At 32.3% G+C, this 18203-nt stretch overlaps 1 long non-coding RNA gene across 1 annotated transcript; it reads left to right on the forward strand.

Annotated features, from left to right (window-relative positions):
* The first annotated feature begins 1533 nt into the window (after positions 1-1533).
* On the forward strand, positions 1534-17575 carry LOC116419289. Its single transcript, XR_004229557.1, has 2 exons — positions 1534-1771; positions 17222-17575. It is a non-coding gene; the product is annotated as an uncharacterized LOC116419289 (long non-coding RNA).
* Positions 17576-18203: the final 628 nt, after the last annotated feature.

The raw sequence follows: 18203 nt of genomic DNA on the forward strand, positions 1-18203 counted from the left end.
ATTCAGGAGGATCTTACCTAAGCCATGCCTAGGTCACTCCCAAAACTTTTCCCAGACACATATCCAGTTTTATTAGTTCCCAGACTATGGCACATATCATTTTCTACTGTTGGCTTCTTGACCATCCAGATAACTATTCCAATAATCAAACTACAAAACAATAGTAAATTACAATCCCAGGAATTTTTACCTTAAATAGCAAAATTTTACTCCACAATGTAAGGCTGGAATACCTTTCATGATGCTTCCCCAACAATTAACATTTCACATATCCTTTACTTATAAATTAAAACTACCTATATTCTATGACTTTGAGATACATGATAGTTGACTCATCCTTAATACATCTGTAAAGTACCCTATTCACTTTGACAATAGGAAAGAATTTCAAATGAAAATTTGCTATTATATAACTGGGAGAGGGTCTCTGACCTGAGATGATCACTAGGGTCTCTTTGGTTTAAATATTTTTTTCTGTTTTCAAGGTAACTTGACACAGTTCCTCACACAAACACAAAAGACATTTTACATGTTCCAAACACACAAATATAGACAAAATTACAAGATAATTATAGACAGACACAATTCTCTAGCTCATCTTATAGACCATTTTATAGTTGAGGGAACTGAAACAAACAGTCTCAGTGAGTTGCTCAGAGTCACACAGGCTGGATTTGGCCAGGGGTATACTGGTGATTCCCCACAGCTGGAGTCTGCAGACTCCCAGACTATGATGAGGCACCTGAGAATCCTAGGGTTGGCATTCACTTGCTCTATCACTCTGGGTCTCAGGATCTTCTACAGATTTGTTGCTACCTGCCTGGCAAGCTTCCAGTCTTAGAAGCTTACCCTTATCCACTTATCCTTACCCAACTGAGAAGGACTCCTCCTGTGTATCCTTCAAGTTTCCTGGAATAAAACAAATGTTTTACCCTCTCTCTTCTCTAGGACCTGTCTTGAGGTGCTATTTTATGGTTGCCTGGATGTAAACATGGGAGGCTTACAGTTATTCACTCTGCCATCTTGGCTCCCCAAAGTCCATGTTTTCTCTTTTTGTTTTGTTCTCCAGATCAATTGTTTTTATTATAAGATGTCTCTTAATTTCTTCTATTTTTTCATTTTTTATATTATGTTTTATTATTTCTTGATCTCTTATAATTTCTCTGGCTTTCCCTTGTCCAATTCTAGTTTTCAAGGAGTAATTTTTCTTCCTTAATATTCTGGATCTCCTTTTCTACCTTGTTGACTTTCTTTTCTTGTTTTTCTTGGATTGTTATTATTTTATTTTAACTTTTCCTCAATTTCTCTTATTTGATTTTAAAGTCTTTTTTGTTTTTTGTTTTTTTAGTTTTTCTATGAATTCTTTTTTGGGCAAGTAACAATTTAACTTTAGTATCTTCCTCCAAAGATGAACCCCAGTCTTCCTTATTCCCATAGTAACTTCCTATGGTTGCGTTCTGCTCATTTTTTTTTTTTTTTTTTTTAATGGCAGATTGTTATGTAATCACCTCTGGTTCTAGAGTGTGGAGGAATGATACCTTTGGCCTCAAGCCATTTTAATTCTCTCTTCTGGCCTGGATTTCCAAACAAAGAACTCCACCTACAGCCAGCAGCATCCCTGCCCATGGCTTCTACTCTCATCTATGCTGTGTTCATTCCTTCTCATCCAGGGCTGTATCTCCATAGTACAACTGGATCTGAAGTTCCATATCAGTAGAGGTTCCCTCAGTTTTCCCTGGCTCAGAAGCTGGACTTCCTATATGTCCAGGAGGTAAAAAGTTCTGTGTCTGGGTTGAGACTACCTCCCAATTCAACCAGCCCTGGGGTTCTTTGCTTTTTGTTTCACTGGTACTATCCTGAAAGTGTTTATACTTCACCTGGGCTAAATCTTGGTCCTGATATCTTTCTTTAGATCTTCAGATCTTCTTTAATTGTCTCAGGTGGTCATCTGTTCTGCTCCAACTTTTATTTATTTGTATCTGCTCTATGTTTATCCTATTTTGTCTTGTTTGTGAGGAAATATGGAGAGTTTAGAATTTTCTCACCTACTTTGTCATTTTCCCAAAATCCTCTCCTTAAAAACCATTTTTAACATTCACTTTTAAAGTTTCAGAGTTACAAATTCTCTCCCTCCCTAAGATGGTAAGCAATTTGATATGTTATATAACATGTGCAATCATGTAAATGTATTTCCATATTAGTCATGTAAAAGAAGACACAGAACAAAAAAAGAAAAAAAAATAAAATAAGTGAAAAAGAGTATGCTTCAATCTGCATTCAGATTCCAGCAGTTCTTTCTCTAGATAAAGATAGCTTTTTTCATCTTGAATTCTTTGGAATTGTCTTGGATTGTTGTATTGCTATAAATTACTTAGTCTGATCATTATACAATATTATTACTATGTACAATGTTCTCCTGGTTTTTTTCATTTTGCTCTGCATCAGTTTATATGTCTTTCCAAATTTTCCTGAAATATATGATATAGCATTTTAAGACTTTCCTCATAACAACTCTAAGACAAATGGTGAAAATACTATCTTTGTTTATAAGTGAGAAAAGCAAAATTCAGTGATTTAAATAATTTGGTCATGCTCAAAAAATCATTATTAGATTCTAGGATATAAACCCAGATGTAGTTCAGAAGCAAATCAGTTCATAAACTAGATTGTTATTTTTTATATCAGCAGTTAACTGGAAAATAACAGTGTGATGGATGTTGTAGGCTTGATATATACTTGTGTATACACCTGCATTCCCAAGTGTGCTGCTATAGCAAAAGCTAACCATAATAGGCTCACTTCTTTACTTTCTACTACTTAAAAAAGGCAGGCTGCTGTTTAATTAATTAAGCAGCTGAAGTATAATATATATACTCAGGACAAAAATGACATCATTCTCAGGTCATTAACTAGTAACTTCTCCGGAAGGTAGTCATCATGTATATGACTGTTTTTCTAAAGGACAATGTATTCCCACTGCTAAGTAATCAATCAATTAATAAACAGTTATTAAACAGTTACTGGTTACTAATTAATTGGGACATAGTACTAGCCTGACAATGCTTACCCTTCTTTGCTCCCCACCCCAAACACACACTTACCAACCTTGTCTACCATGTGGCAATTGGTATAATAGTATCAGGGTTCTCTCCATTGCCCTGAAGGAAGGATTAGTTTTTCATGAAATGTAATACAGCTTGTGACTTCTTTGACAGTTTCCCAATTACTTTATTTGTTGTAGAAGTGGGCCTGGTAGATGTAGGAATGTGCTGATAAATGTTTAATAACTAACTCTCTGAGTTGAAAAAGTATATTCCCCATTTTCAACCCATTTTCAAATTTAATATGCATTAGTAACATTTTGTCTATAACTTTCTGAAGTCTAAGTTCAGCCAAACAATGAATTGAACCCTAGTTTGTAGCATTTGTGGATTTCTGAGGAATAAAACTCACAGTAAAAATTTAACAATCAGCTCATTTGAGTGCTTTCAGTAATACAGGATAAATGGACACCTTTTCTACTGAAGGTGAGAATTTTTTTCCTTCTTCAGAATGTTCCAAGATACTTTGAGATTTGTTGAGGGGTGTGTGTGTGTGTGTGTGTGTGTGTGTGTGTGTTTGTGTGTGTGTGTGTGTGTGTTTGTGTGTGTGTGTGTGTGTGTGTGTGTGTCTGTGTTTCTAAAGAACATAAAGAACAGCAGTAAGAAGATATACTGAAAGATAGTTATAGATTTAGGGTTTGAAGGGATTTCATTGTACATATTATATTTGTGTTTTTCTTCTGGAATTTTCCTTTATTGTGATTTTCTTTTGCATATCAAATAAGAGAATTAGTGAAAATTTGACATTTATGTGCATCCTAAGAAAGAAATCAAATTGAGTCAGTAGCACTTTAGCATCACCATTTGGTACTGTACACTATTCAGACAATTCTGGGACAAATATTAATTTGGAAGAACTCTAAGAAAGGAATTTTTCTTTCAGATAGAATACATGTCATGTTATTTTAGTAATTAAATCTATAATCTTTAAGTCAAATAATGGAAGATTAGATGTGTTAGAAATTAAATGATGTGAGTGTTTTCACCAATAAGGAAACTGAGGTCCAAAGAAATTAAGTGATTTGCCCAAACATCTAATATCAGAACAATTAGCCTGCTCAAGAAAGATACAGAGTATTGATAAGAATTTAGGATCTTTTTATTCTTTCTAATAGAAATTGTTATCACTGCTAATTAGATTTTGAGATACTAAGAAAAGAATGGTGTTTTTTGTTGTTGTTGTTTTGCTTTGTTTTTACCTTATGAGAAAATCACATAAAACAAGATTTGGCATCCTTTTTCTTTACAAGTGAATTTAATTATTCTATTATTCTCTCCTCCCTTCATCCCTCCCTCCCCCTCCTCCTCCCCCTCCTTTTTCCCCTCCTTCTCTCTCTCCTTCCCCTCCCATCCCCCACAAACTTAAAGAGGTTTCTTACTTAAATGTCTTTCTTCTATTGTAATGGCAAGTGGGATTTGGGAAAAATCAGGACTGGTTTGAGTCCCACATGAGATTTAGGCAGTCAGGTAATAAGGCTGAAAATAATACACATTGGCTTAGATGCTAGTTTGCTAGCCAAAATATTTCAAGAGCTTTAGCTACCTGGATTAAAAAGCTTGCATGCCTTAAATGAAATTATATATGATATCCCATGTGTCCCTGAATCAGCTCCTCCACATTACAGTGCACAGTTTCTAGAACTATAGACAAACTTAAAATAATGGGATTCAGGTGATAAGAATACATATTTCAGCCTTATCTTATATTTCTCCACTCCATACACTTTCCATTTCATTGTAAAGAAGGAATGCATTCCAAGAATGTGAACAAGTCCATGCAAAGGTGTAGAGATGAGAGGCAGCATATCAGATTTTCTATTTTATTTTGTATTTTTGTTTTTTAATGAGGGGGAGGGGGTGTCTGTTTATGATAGCAGGCAACAGGAAAGGATTCAGTGGAAAAGGGATATAAATTGAAAAAGAAGTGTAGAAAGTAAAGATAAGAAAGAGAGTTAATTATAAGAATGGTAAACTCACAGAGGAGACAGAAAAGTATGGGCACAAGTAAAAGGGTTGGTTTTGGCAAGAAGGGCCAGAGCAAAAGAGAACAGGTGAGGTGTGATGTAGTTTCAAGTTGTGTAGTAGGAAAGGACTTCATGTTATATGGTTTCTATTTTCTCAGGGTTAAATGGAAGTTATAGAAACTTTCTAAGTCAGATGGTGACTTGAGATAGAAATTGATCTTCATAGCAGTAGGATATTTTAAAGAGAGAATAAGTGCCTGTGGGCTTTAATTAGGTAGTCCAGCATTCAAAAGAACTCAGCCCCTATGGTGTCACTTTTTATAAGATGCCTTTACAAGTTCTCCTTAATCTTATTGCCTTCCCTCTGAGATTATTTTCAATTTATCTTGTATGTAGTTGTTTGTATGTTGCCTCCCCCATTAGATGTCAGTTCCTTGATATCAGGGACTGTTCTGTTTTTTGTTTTTTTGTTTTTTTAATCTTTCATTCCATCCCCCATACTTACCATAATGCCTGACACATAGTAGGCACTTAAATTCTTTTTTATTTAACTTGTTGGCCATGGTTCTGACTACTAACTAAAATCTCTCCTTATAGCCAGTCACTATTTCCCTGGTCTGATGTCTCTGGGTTCTAAACTCCAAGGACAGAAGTGGTACCTTTTCTTAAGGGCAACAAAAAAGGTTTCAGCTAAAAGAAACATTATTCAGAATAGATGGAGTAGTCAGTTCTAGGACAGGCACAAAAAATATAGCTTCCAGTAGTCTGAGATTATAACTAATATTTTGGTTCCCAAACTTTACATAATGTTGAGACAAAACTATAAAGATCTTCCTCTGTTTAACGATAATTTATAATACCTCAGTCCACATTAGGGCTGATGTCAAAGCATCAGAACTATAAGAAACCTTAATGATTACATATTATTTATTTTATCTCCCTAATAGAACATAAATTCCACAGGAATAAAAATGTATCATTTCTCATCTTTATATTTGTTAAACCTACAACAATGCCTGTACAAACTATTTAATAGATTGCTATCAAAATGGAAAATTAAGTGTAGAAACAAAGACATACCCAGCATTGGGTTAACAGGTTTCTATATTAAAAAACAAACAAACAAAAACAATTAGATGTGTCTGTGAAGGGAAGAGACTATGCTCCATGGGAGAACTAGCTTCTATGCTTCCACTTCATGTGGACTGCATTGTTCTTGGTGGCCAAACCAGAACTGGAACTTGAACAAGATTTATTGTAATATGCCTAACTGACCTCCAAAATAAGAACTAAAAGTCTCAAGGTAAAAAAATAGAAAACTTATTGAGGAAATTGCTGTGGAAAGATATTAATAATTAAGATATTTGAAGAAATGTATGTTTCAATAATATATATAATGTAATTGGTATTGTGAATGATATTACAATGAGCTCAGTCTTTGACAAGAAACAAAGAACAATTATATTTTATATTATTATTTTCAAAATTTCCTTAGAAATTACCAAAGTAAATATTATGTTTATAAGAATATTTTTTCTTTCTTTTTGTGAGGGCTTCAGATAACAGTCAAACAACTTAATAAAGTATGTGTTAATGAAAAATCTTTTGTCTAATTTATGTGCATCACTTTACTACAGATCTATGGAATTTAGGTTACATTTGTATAATTCCATAAGGGGGTTTGATTGCTTAAGCGCCACCTGTTCTTTATAACTGCTGTGACTGACATCCAGTTTTTCTCCATATGGTGATGACATTTTTGATTACTATTTGTCTTCTTACATTTTAAGAGTGATCTGTGTTAAAATAATTTAAAGTCTGTTCCCCAATAGCTTCATATAATAGTACTGTTTATGAGTTTTGTCTTTCTTTCTTTTGAGCCTATATTGTTTCAAAAAGAGCTTAAACTAGCTACAGAATCCAGTTTTATTGGCCTAAATGAGTAATTTTTCAGCTGTGAGTTAAAATCAAGAGTAGAATCAATATGGGTATCTCTGTAATTGAAAACCAGTGGGTGATAATTCTGCACAGAAAACAAGATAATAAGAATAAAGATGCACCATTGGCAGGAAAAAGAAAAGATTAAAGATGTGATCTCAATTAAATATTACCTATTATCAACATTGCACCAATACTCATGTTTCTTAATTTTATTTGAAGTTTTCCTCTTTTGGAAGATGATGACTATATTAAAAAAAATAAAAGCTTAAAATGTGGCAGCATAAATTACATTCAAGCTCTGCTGGTAATTTAGTATTTGCACCATTGTTAGTAAACAATTATTTTGCTATTCAAATATAATTAATTTTCCCTTTTCTATTATATATAAATATAAATATATATACATATGTAAATTGGTGGACTTCTGTAAATGTTAAACAATAGACTGAGCTATTTATATGGTCAAAAGTTTGGAGAGAAGGCAAATTCAAATGGCAATGTTTTTATCACCTGCAGTGATATCATTTTAAAAAAGAATTAATTGGTGACAAAGGCTTACTAACATCTTTAAAAACAAACAAAATAAAAACAAACTTTAAAATAAGTAATAATGAATTTACTGCTTACCACTATCAATTTGCAAAAGAAGTATTTTAATTATAATTAATAGCATCTATTTCATGGAAAGTTAATATACTTTGCTGGATTCTTTCAATATAAATACTTGGGTGTCACTCACGCATAGTCAAGTTTTTCATTGGAATAATCTCCATCCACTGGATCTCTTATTAACATCAAATTCTGTCTACTCTACTGGTAATCTAATTATAAATGAATAGACTGTTAATACCTAAAATTCAGCATGATATAATTCTTTGTTTTAGCCTGCTGATTGCTAATAGATATCTAAAAAAAGGAAAAATTAGAATTTATATAGTATTTTAAAGTTCACAATGCTTTTAAAAATATTCTATCATTTTATTCTCACCACGATTCTAGGTGCTATTATTATCTCATTCTATTAATAAAAACAAGGCAGAGAGCAAGAGACTTTTCCAGGGTTACACAGCTATTTAAGTGTCTGAAGCTAGATTTTTAAGCCATAATTTACTGATTCTTCTACTCAGGTACCTAAAACCAATAATCCTCAAAAGCAGTTCCTTTAATATAAAATAGGCAGCTGTGTGGTAAAGTTGATCACAGGACATAGAGTCAGAAAAATTTAAGCTCAAATTCAGCCTTAGACACTTACTAACTTTGTGATGCTGGGCAAGTCATTTCACTCTACTTACCTCCATTTCTTAATCTGCAAAATGAGGATAATAATAGTGTCTGACTCTCAGAAGTTTTGTGAGAATAAAACAAAATAATATTTGTAAAGTTCTTTGTAAACCTTAAAGCATCATATAAATATTATTATCATTATTATTATCATCACATAATCATTTTGTAGCCTATGGTCAGTTTCATCATTTGTAAATTGTGAAATTTTGGTTAAGTGTCTAGTAATAGGCCCTTTCAACTAAAAAAAACTCTTATCTTTCAAATAATGGATACTTAGCTTTTCTTCTATAGGAATAAAGGTCTATATCTTTACTTTATGTACTATGTACTTTATTTTATTAAAGACCTAGTATCTAAAAGTTTTTAAAAGATATAGGGTAATCGCAAAAATTTCAGGCATGGCAGCATGTAATTGGGAAAATGTATTTATTTTCCAATTAATTTTTAATCTATGCTTCAATGGCCCTTTATTAAATATTTTATTGCATCATGGTCTAAAAAGATATCTTTAATATTTCTGCTTTTTATATATCATGATAAACCCATTTTATGAAAGTGCAATGTACAGAGAAGAAAAAGGTAAACCCTTTTCTGTGCCCATTTAACTTAACATTAAATAAAAAATTTCACATGAGGCCAAATGGGTTTGTTTATGATGATTTATAAAAGGTAGCTTTTTCCTTTTTTAGAAATGATACTTTTTATTATAATGACTATTGATAACTTTAATTTCTTCTGAAAACAGCCTGTTTATATCCATATCCTTTAACCACTGACCAATTGGGCCATTATATATTTATATATTTATTTCCATCAATTTATATTTATATATATTTGGCTTAGTTCCCTAGATAGCTAAGAAATGAAGCATTTATTAGAGAAATTTGTTGCTAATTTTTACAAGTTTCCCATTTTAATCTATTCCAAAATTCCTGATTTAGTCTATATTATTTTTGCTTATACAAAACATTTTTAATGTAATATAATCATGTTTATCCATTTTACTTCCTATGATCTTCTGTCTCTCTTGTCTGTCTTAAACTATTCTCTTATTCATATATCTGACAGGTAAATATTTCCATGTTACTCTGATTCAGTTATGATGGTCTTTATATCTAAATCATTTATTCATTTTGACATTACTTTGGTATACAGTGTGAGGTTTTTTCCTATACTTAGTGTCTGCCAAATGGCTTTTCAGTTTTCCCAGTATTTTTGAATTCTTACTCCAAAAGCTTGACTTTGGGGATTTATCAAAATATTAAGAAAACTATAAGCACTTTTTGCTGTTCATTACATACCTGATGTATCCTACTGATTCGTCACTTTATTTCTTTGACAATGAAAGATTATTTTGATGACTACTTTGTAATATAATTTGAAATATGGTACTGTTAAGAAGCCTTCCTTCACATTTTTTAATTGATTCCCTTAGTATTCTTGATTTGGGGTTCATCTAGATGAATTTTATTTTTTGTCTAGCTCTTTAAAATAATTTTTTGCATTCATTAAAGTAGAAAATTTAGGTAGAATTATCACTTTTATTATAATGTATTGGCTTACCCATGAGCAATTAATATTTTCCAATTTTTTTAGATCTGGTTTTATTTGTGAGAAATTCTTATACTTCCTCGGTTTATCTTGACACATGGATTCCCAAGTATTTTATATTGTCTGCAGTTATTTTAAATGGGATTTTTCTCTTTATTCCTTTATGCTGGGTTTTATTGTTATTACATGATTTATAGGGGATTATTTTACATTCTAAAACATTACTTAAATTGTTATCTGTTTCAATTACAATTTTAGTTGATTCTCTATTGTTCTATCATCTACCAAATATGATATTTTTATTTCCCTATTACCTATTTTTGTTCCTTTAATTTTGTTTTCTTGTTCTATTGCTATAGCTAGTATGCCTAATACAATATTAAATAATAATGATGATGTTAGACATTCTTGCTTCAGCCCTGATCTTATGGAGAATGTGGTCATGTTTATCCCCATTACAACTAATGCTTGCTCTTGGTTTTAGATAGACACTACTTATGATTTTAAGAAAAGATCCATTGATTCTTATGGTTTCTAGTGTTTTTAATAGGAATAAATATTGTTTATGGTCAAAAGCTCTTTCTGCATCTATTTCTGTAACCATTTTATTTTTATTATTTGTATGATAAATTATGCTAACAGTTTTCCTAATCCTAAATTAGTCCTGAAGTCTTAATACAAATTCTACTGCTCATAGTGCATTTCTTTATTAATATATTGCTTGAATTCACTAATATTTTATTTAAATTTTTGCATCAATATCTAGTAAATAAATTGGTCTAGATTTTCTTTCTTTGTTTTTGCTCTACCTGATTTAGATATCAAAACTACATTTGTGTCATAAAAGGAATTTTGTAGGACTTCTTTACTATCTTTCCTGATTTTTTTTATAGTATTGGTATTAATTGTTCCTTAAATGTTTGGCAAAATTCATTTGTTAATTCAATGCATCCTAGGTATGTTTTTCTTAGGGAAGTGAATAATGACTTGTTCACTTTCTTTTTTCTAAAATAGGGTTAAGTATTCTATTTTTTATTTATTTAGTCTGGGAAACTGACATTTTTATAAATATTCATTCATTTAGCTTAAATTATCAAATATATTGGCATTTAAATGGGTAAAATAGCTCCTAAAATTGATTTTTCATTTTCACTGGTAACATATTCACCTTTCTCATTTTTGATACTAGTAATCTTTCTTTTTCTGAAATCAAATTAATCATTAACTATTGTGTTGCCCTCCCTATAAAACCAGGACCTAGTTTTTTATTACTTCAATTTTCTTTTCCATTTTCAGTTTCATTAACCTCTCCTTCGATTTTTAAGATTTCCATTTTGATATTTATTTGGGGATTTTTAATTTTTTAATTGTGGGTCCAATTCATTGATTTAGTCTTTATCTTATTGATATAAAGGTTTAGAGATTGTGAATTTAAAGAAAAATACTCTTTTGGCTTCATACTACAATTTGGGATGCTGTTTCATAGTCATTCTCTATAGTGAAATTATTGATAATTTCTATGTTTTGTTTTTTCATTCTTTAGGATGAGATTATTTTCTAATTAATTTTAATCTATGCTTCCGTGGCCTTTTATTGAATATTTTTATTGCATCATGGTCTAATATTTCTGCTTTTCTTCATGGGGAGAGGGAAATAATGCCCTAACATATGGTCATTTTTGTAAAGATACCATGTACAGACAAAAAAATGGTAAACTCATTTCTGTGCCCATTCAGTTTTCTCCAGAAGTCTATCATAGCTAACTTTTCTAAGATTCTATTCATCTATTTAAGTTTTTCTGTATTGTTTTGTGGCTATATTTATATAGCTCCAATTGGAAATAATGAAGATCCTCCACTAATATAATTTTAATGTCTATTTCCAATGCACATAACTTAAATTTTATTTTAAGAATTTGTGTGCTGTGCCATTTGATCCACATATATTTAGTATTAATATCATTTCATTGTCTATATGTTCTAGCAGTTTATTGGGTTTTCTGCCCATCTTTTATTTTATTTTATTTTATTTTATTTTTTACTCTTCACCACCATCAATTGTTACCCCTGCCTATTTTTCCTTCAGCTGAAGCAAACAATTTCTGCTCCAGTCTGATTTCAAGTTTGTTTCTTGTAAATAATATATTGTTGGATCCTGGTTGCTAATCCATTGTGCTATCCACTTTCAGTTTATGGGTGAGTTCATTTCATTCACATTCATAGTTTTGATTTCTAGTTGTGCATTTCCCTTTATCTAATTTTTTCTGTTTATCCTTCTCTCTCTTTTTTATCCTGTCTCTCCTCTAAAATGAGTTTTGCATCTGACCACAGCCTTTCTTTATTTGTCCTTTCATCACAGACACACACCCGCATGTACCTTTTCCCATCTTATTCCCTCTTACATCCCTACTATTTAAGATAGATTTCTATAAGTGATTAAGTGCATGTGTGTGTATGTGTGATATATATTTTCCTCCTTTAAACCAATTGAGATGAGTGAGGTTAAAGTATTGCCTCTCCCCCCATTTCTCCTTTCACTGTGAAACTTCTTCCTTGAACACCTCTTTTATGTGTGATAATTTTTCTCATTTATCTTCTCCCTTCCTCTTTCTCCAAGGACATCTTTCTTTCTCACCAATCTTTATTTTTAACATCGTCTTAATCTATGCCACTTACTATCATGCCCTGATATGTAGAATCCTTCACATTACTCTAATGCCCTAAGTAATAGAATAACCCTAATAATACTCTAAAGTAATATGGAATAAGATGTATTAAACATTTTAATGCAAGACACATGCTGCTAAAACAGGTATATATAAAGTTATATAAAAATAGTCTCTGTTAATTTTAACATTTAATTAGAAATAAAGTGTAAATGGTAGCAAAGGATTGGGGTTGAGGATCATTTACTAAGATGTCATACTAAGATATATCTCTATGAAACTGCTTTTCAAAGGCAGACTTACTAATGACTATGTTGAGTAGATGACTGTGGCACAGTAGAAAAATATCTACCTGATATGATTTGAAGGTCTTGTTTTTCTTCAAATATTTGTTCCCTACCAGCCTATGCTTGAAATTCCCAATGTAATGCTGGAGAAACTGAAGCAAGATAGAAATTATAGAGTTTTTAATATTTTATTTGAGAGGGAGAGATTTACTGGGACGAAATGGATTTATGGTTTGGTCCCAGGGCTGAATGAGACTATCATCTCCAAAAATGCAGCAGCAAATGTGAAGTTCCCATGAAATATATATATATATATATATATATATATATATATATATATATATATACACACACACACACTTGTCTCAAGCTACTGGGGTAGACTGAGGCAGGGGTGGGGTCAGAGCACTGAGAGCCGGAATGGACTATCAATCCGGTTTTGACAGGGTCGGGGGAGGCACTGGACATTCTGATAAGTAGGGAAGGTCTGGAGTCATTATATCTAAGATATAAGGTCTTTCTCCTTATTTGGATTAAACATTTACAATTTATAATCTTAGTGTATCCAGCCTTAAATTATATCAGTTCTAATTTTCAGGAGAGAAAGATGGTGTTGCAACCAGAGGGAGTGAGGCAGAACAATTAGGAACCGAGGCAGAACAATTTAAGGGAAACTGAGGCAGGACAATTAGAAGGGAACTGTGGCACAACACCAACATTAGTTTCACAATAAGGAGTATGCAGGAACTAATTTGAACATATTCAAGAAAGCTGATTCTTAAATTTTCTTTGGGAACATTTAAATCTTGTATATCAGCAAGCTAGGTGGCCCAGAGGATAGAATGCTGAACCTGAAGTAAGGAATACTCTTCTTCAAGAATACAAATTTGACCTCAGACATTTACTAGCTGTGGCAGTTCACTTACTCCTATTTACTTCATCTATAAAATGAGCTACAGAACAAAATGTAAATCACTTTAGTCTCTTTAGCAGGTCATGAAGAGTTGAACACAACTGAAAAACTGACTGCAGCATTATAATAAGCAAACATTAAAGATCAGGGCTTGATTTATGGTTTTCTTGATTCTCTAGACTTAAGAAAGTAATAAGGAAAACCTTAATATAGATTAAATTTTAAAGTGTCCCCCCCCCCAAGAACTGGTTTTTAAACTTTTGCTAACATACCACTGGCTCATTCCTTTGTTTTAAAGAATTGTAGAGGAATTTTAAAACTTTTAGAAGGCCTGGAATGGTAGCATTTTATCACATTCCCATTGTTAATATTTAGTGGCTTGGTACTTCCTATAGTGGACTGATATTCTTGGCTTAAGGGACTCTGCACACCCTAAAACTATAGTTTATAAATATATAACTGTGTGTCTATCCAAATATCCCAAGGACACCACGCAAAGCTAAATTATGTAATGAAATAGTATGATAAGAAAAATAACAAGAAAACTTTTCTTTCATAAATTTACACTCCTTCCAGCATTAAAAAGAAGAGGATTCACTTGTTGCTGAGACAACTATATGGAGAAGAGCCCGATGTATATTTAATGCAGGAGTAACTCATACCTCCAGTGCTATGGAACTACTAATGTCCTTGCCATGCTTCTGCTGAATCACAGACAACATACTCATCTTCATTAGGAATGATTTCTCTTTACCTCATTATTCAACTCCTATTTTTTCCACACTTCTTGGCTTTCTCATATATGTTACTTTCTTTACCTTTCAACCTTTTGATAATATACCTTTATACCATTCAAATTAATTTACTTTTTAGAGTTTTTTTTACATTAAAAAAGATAAATTAGCATTTCATTCTGTCTGAGAACTCAATAGTTAGAATAAATTCTCGTACATAGAAAGCATGTCATAAATGCTACTTGATTGATTCTAAGAGAAAGGATTACTTGACTGTGGCAAAACAGACATTATTCATTGAAAGGTCACCAAGCATTTTCCCCTTACTCTTCATAGATATTTGATATCTTGATAGAAACAAGATCAAATTCTTAGTCTCCCTCCATTATTCGTAGCTTTTATGTTAAACTAAACATGCTGTGGCCAATTCTTCAGGAACTTCATTAGGGGCTAATTTTCTAGTGAGGTAAAATTTTATTTATGGCAATCTTCCAGCATTTTCTCTTCACTTTTAGGCAACTTGTTCAACACTCTTTTCCTGGGGATTAACAGCCTTCTGTCCAAGAATCAATAAAAACAGCACAGGGAATCTTGCTAGTTTCACACTTCTTCATCCTCTTTCCCTATGATCAGCTTTCAGAAGTTAAAAGAAATCTTCTCTTCCTATTTCTCTCTCCTGTTTTGCTATTTCTCTGTTGCTCCTGGGTCTTCTTCCCATTCCCACCTCTCTGCCAAGGTAAGAATAAGAACTGGATCTTTGATTTCATTGGCGGAGAAAAGAAAGGCACTTCAAACCAGGATAATATCTTCTCTGCAATTCAGCAAATAACTAGATGGTTGATCTCCCTGCCACAGGGCTCTTCCTTGACTTTCCTAAATTACAGATCTCACCATGTCTTTCTGTCTGTTTCTTTCTCTCTGCCTTTCTGTCTCTGTCTCTCTCTCTCTGTCTCTTGTCACATACCCACACATCTGCAGCCACAGGCCCACCATTATTGAATAAATTGTAGCATCTTCCTTCCACTTCTGGGATTAAGTATTTTGTAAAATATTAAGAACCCTCCATAATCAGCCCAGTAGTCTTATATTTCATGCCATCCTATTTCCCCAACAACTCTAATATTCAGTGATATTAGCATCCTTGCTATTCCTAGAGAGAGGGAAAATTATCTCCCAATTCCTGGTGTTTTTACTGGCTGTTCCCCATTTGTAGCATACTCTCCCTCCTCATTTGTGACTGCTAGTGTCTCTGGTTTCTTCAATTCCCAGCTAAAATCCCACCTATTATAGAAAGCCTTTTCTGATCCTTCTTAATTCTAGTGCCTTCCCTCTGTTGATCATTTCCAATTTATCATATAGAAAACTTGCTGGTACATATTTGTTTGCATGCTATTTCTTTCCTTAGATTCCTTCATCTCCTTGAGATCAGGAAACAGATTTTTGTTTTCCTTTGTATTTTTATGGTTTAACACAGTGTGTAGCACCTATATAGTACTGATCTTGCCTGAACACCCTCTACACATGAGGAAGTACTTAATAAATGTTTATTGGTTGACTGGTTAAGATCTTTGCTTAAATGGTATTGAGGATTGTCCAAGATGAAAAGGCTAATATTTGTCAGAAGGGGGACTTGACTTTATATATATGAATAACTTGACTTTATATATATGAATAGGCATGTAAGCATGTGTATCCATCATTGATTAGGAAAGGACAGGAACCAATTTGAATTGCATGGTTTTGCTTTTCTGTTCTTCCAAATACTAGGATTTAGATTTGGATTTATTAAACCAGTGGAACAATATATTATTATTAAAATTGGCATATGATGTTCAAGAATCATTTTATATAACACATTACTGAAAAGGTATATTTATTTTCACCAGACATGAGAGAAAGTCATATTATTGTTTTGTTTTACTTCATTTCTATATGGAGGACAAGCCTTTGTTACTCCTTCCATCTTAACCTTGGATAAAGCAAACATGTTTTTCTATTAACTCTTCACTGTCTCTAATAGCAACAAGTCTTTTCACCATGATGGTTTCCCTTCTTTTTTTAACAATTGAGAGTATTCAAAGCATACTGCATTTCTTTATAAAATACTCTTTTGACAAAAAGATTTTGTGCTCCATTTATGAACTTTTAGCTAAATCTCACTTCCTGCACATAAACAAAATCCTTGGTTCAATATAAACAACTATGGACAGATTTTCTCTGAAAGCCTAGCAAAGGCAAATGGAAAATTATTTCAATGGGCTTACTGTAAGCACACTAGTTTTTTTTTTTTAATTGGTAGGTTTTAAAATTGGTATTGGTCGATTTTAAATGCCTAATTATCTTTATACAAATGGCACCCTATCATCCAAGAAGTGTTGTACTTGGTGCCCTGTGCTGTTTATTATTTTGCATTACAATTATCATGCAAAGCAGAGAAGGTGACTTTAAGCAACTCAATTGAAGTACTTCTTAAGTGTAAAATCTTTGGGAGGTTATTTACATAGATGTTTATCATTGGATGTTAAAAAATCACTCCAATTATAAGCACACAAAAGTTTTTATTATGGGTTTAATTTTGAAATGTAAATGGGCCATTGTAAAGTGCCTATTGAAATTTTAATTTGTGCTTTTATTTGTGTCTGTGGATTAAGAAATCATCCTATATGAAAATTAATTATATAGATACACAAAATGTTAAAAGATTGAATAGAGTTTGTGTAGCAAAATTACCTAAAGGTATGCAATGACAATGTAAATTCTCTTTTGACTTTTGGATTATAGATGCTGATAAGTGTTCATCTACCACCCAAGTAACTAGAATTCCTGAGCTGATGATACAAATTCCACTTAATGTTGAATTCTGTTGCCATGGCTATGATAGTCTTAATATTGTAGACCTCGCAGCAAGGTTGCAATTAGTATTTGGATTCAGAAAAGAAACATAATGATCTCATCTTGAAGAAACACTTGCTTAATACTATTTTGGACTAAGGACTCCTTTCAAGTTGCCAACCAGCAGGATCTTTGGTCAAAAAAAAAAAAAAAATCACTCCATCATTTTGAACCCATGTTCTCAGAATATTCTCTCAAACTTCATTGGGATCACAAAATAAAGCATACTTCTAGCTTGGTCTACACATGCTTTCTCTTAGAGTTTAAAAATATGAAACTTTCAAAGTTAGACTAGTCTATGAAGGGCAATTTGACTGCCTTAGCATGAAAAATTAAATATGTACATGTGTGTATGTATATAAAACCATCCAAAGTGCCATCTAGTCATAAATATACCAAATATCCACATAATACCTTCAAATACTATTGAGTATCTTCAATTTAAAAGAAGTATACCAAGTATTAACAGAGATATATGAAAAGACAAGCAAGACAGCTGCTGCCCTGAAGAGACTGACAATTTGTTCCATTATATTATTGAGAAAGGTTGCTTCCCCAGATTGTCAATAACAGATCATCCCACAGTTTAAATTAGAAAAATGGAGAGCTATTAAATGCAGAGTAAATTAGTGGGACTCTTGGAAGGAAAAAAGACCAGTCAGTGCATTTTTGATGTTGTGGTAGTGGATAGAAGGTATACCTTTAAGTCAGGAGAAGGGAGTTTAACCAGTGCTGCCTCTGAAGTATACTGTGTATGTGACTATGAACAAGTCATTTAATCTTTGGTGACCCAGACAACTCTTTAACTACTCTTTAAGTACATAAGTATATTTATGCTCATCCTATTTACAATCACAGTTATATAATTCTG

Source organism: Sarcophilus harrisii, chromosome 5, assembly GCF_902635505.1.
Source record: "Sarcophilus harrisii chromosome 5, mSarHar1.11, whole genome shotgun sequence".
Lineage (NCBI taxonomy): Eukaryota > Metazoa > Chordata > Mammalia > Dasyuromorphia > Dasyuridae > Sarcophilus > Sarcophilus harrisii.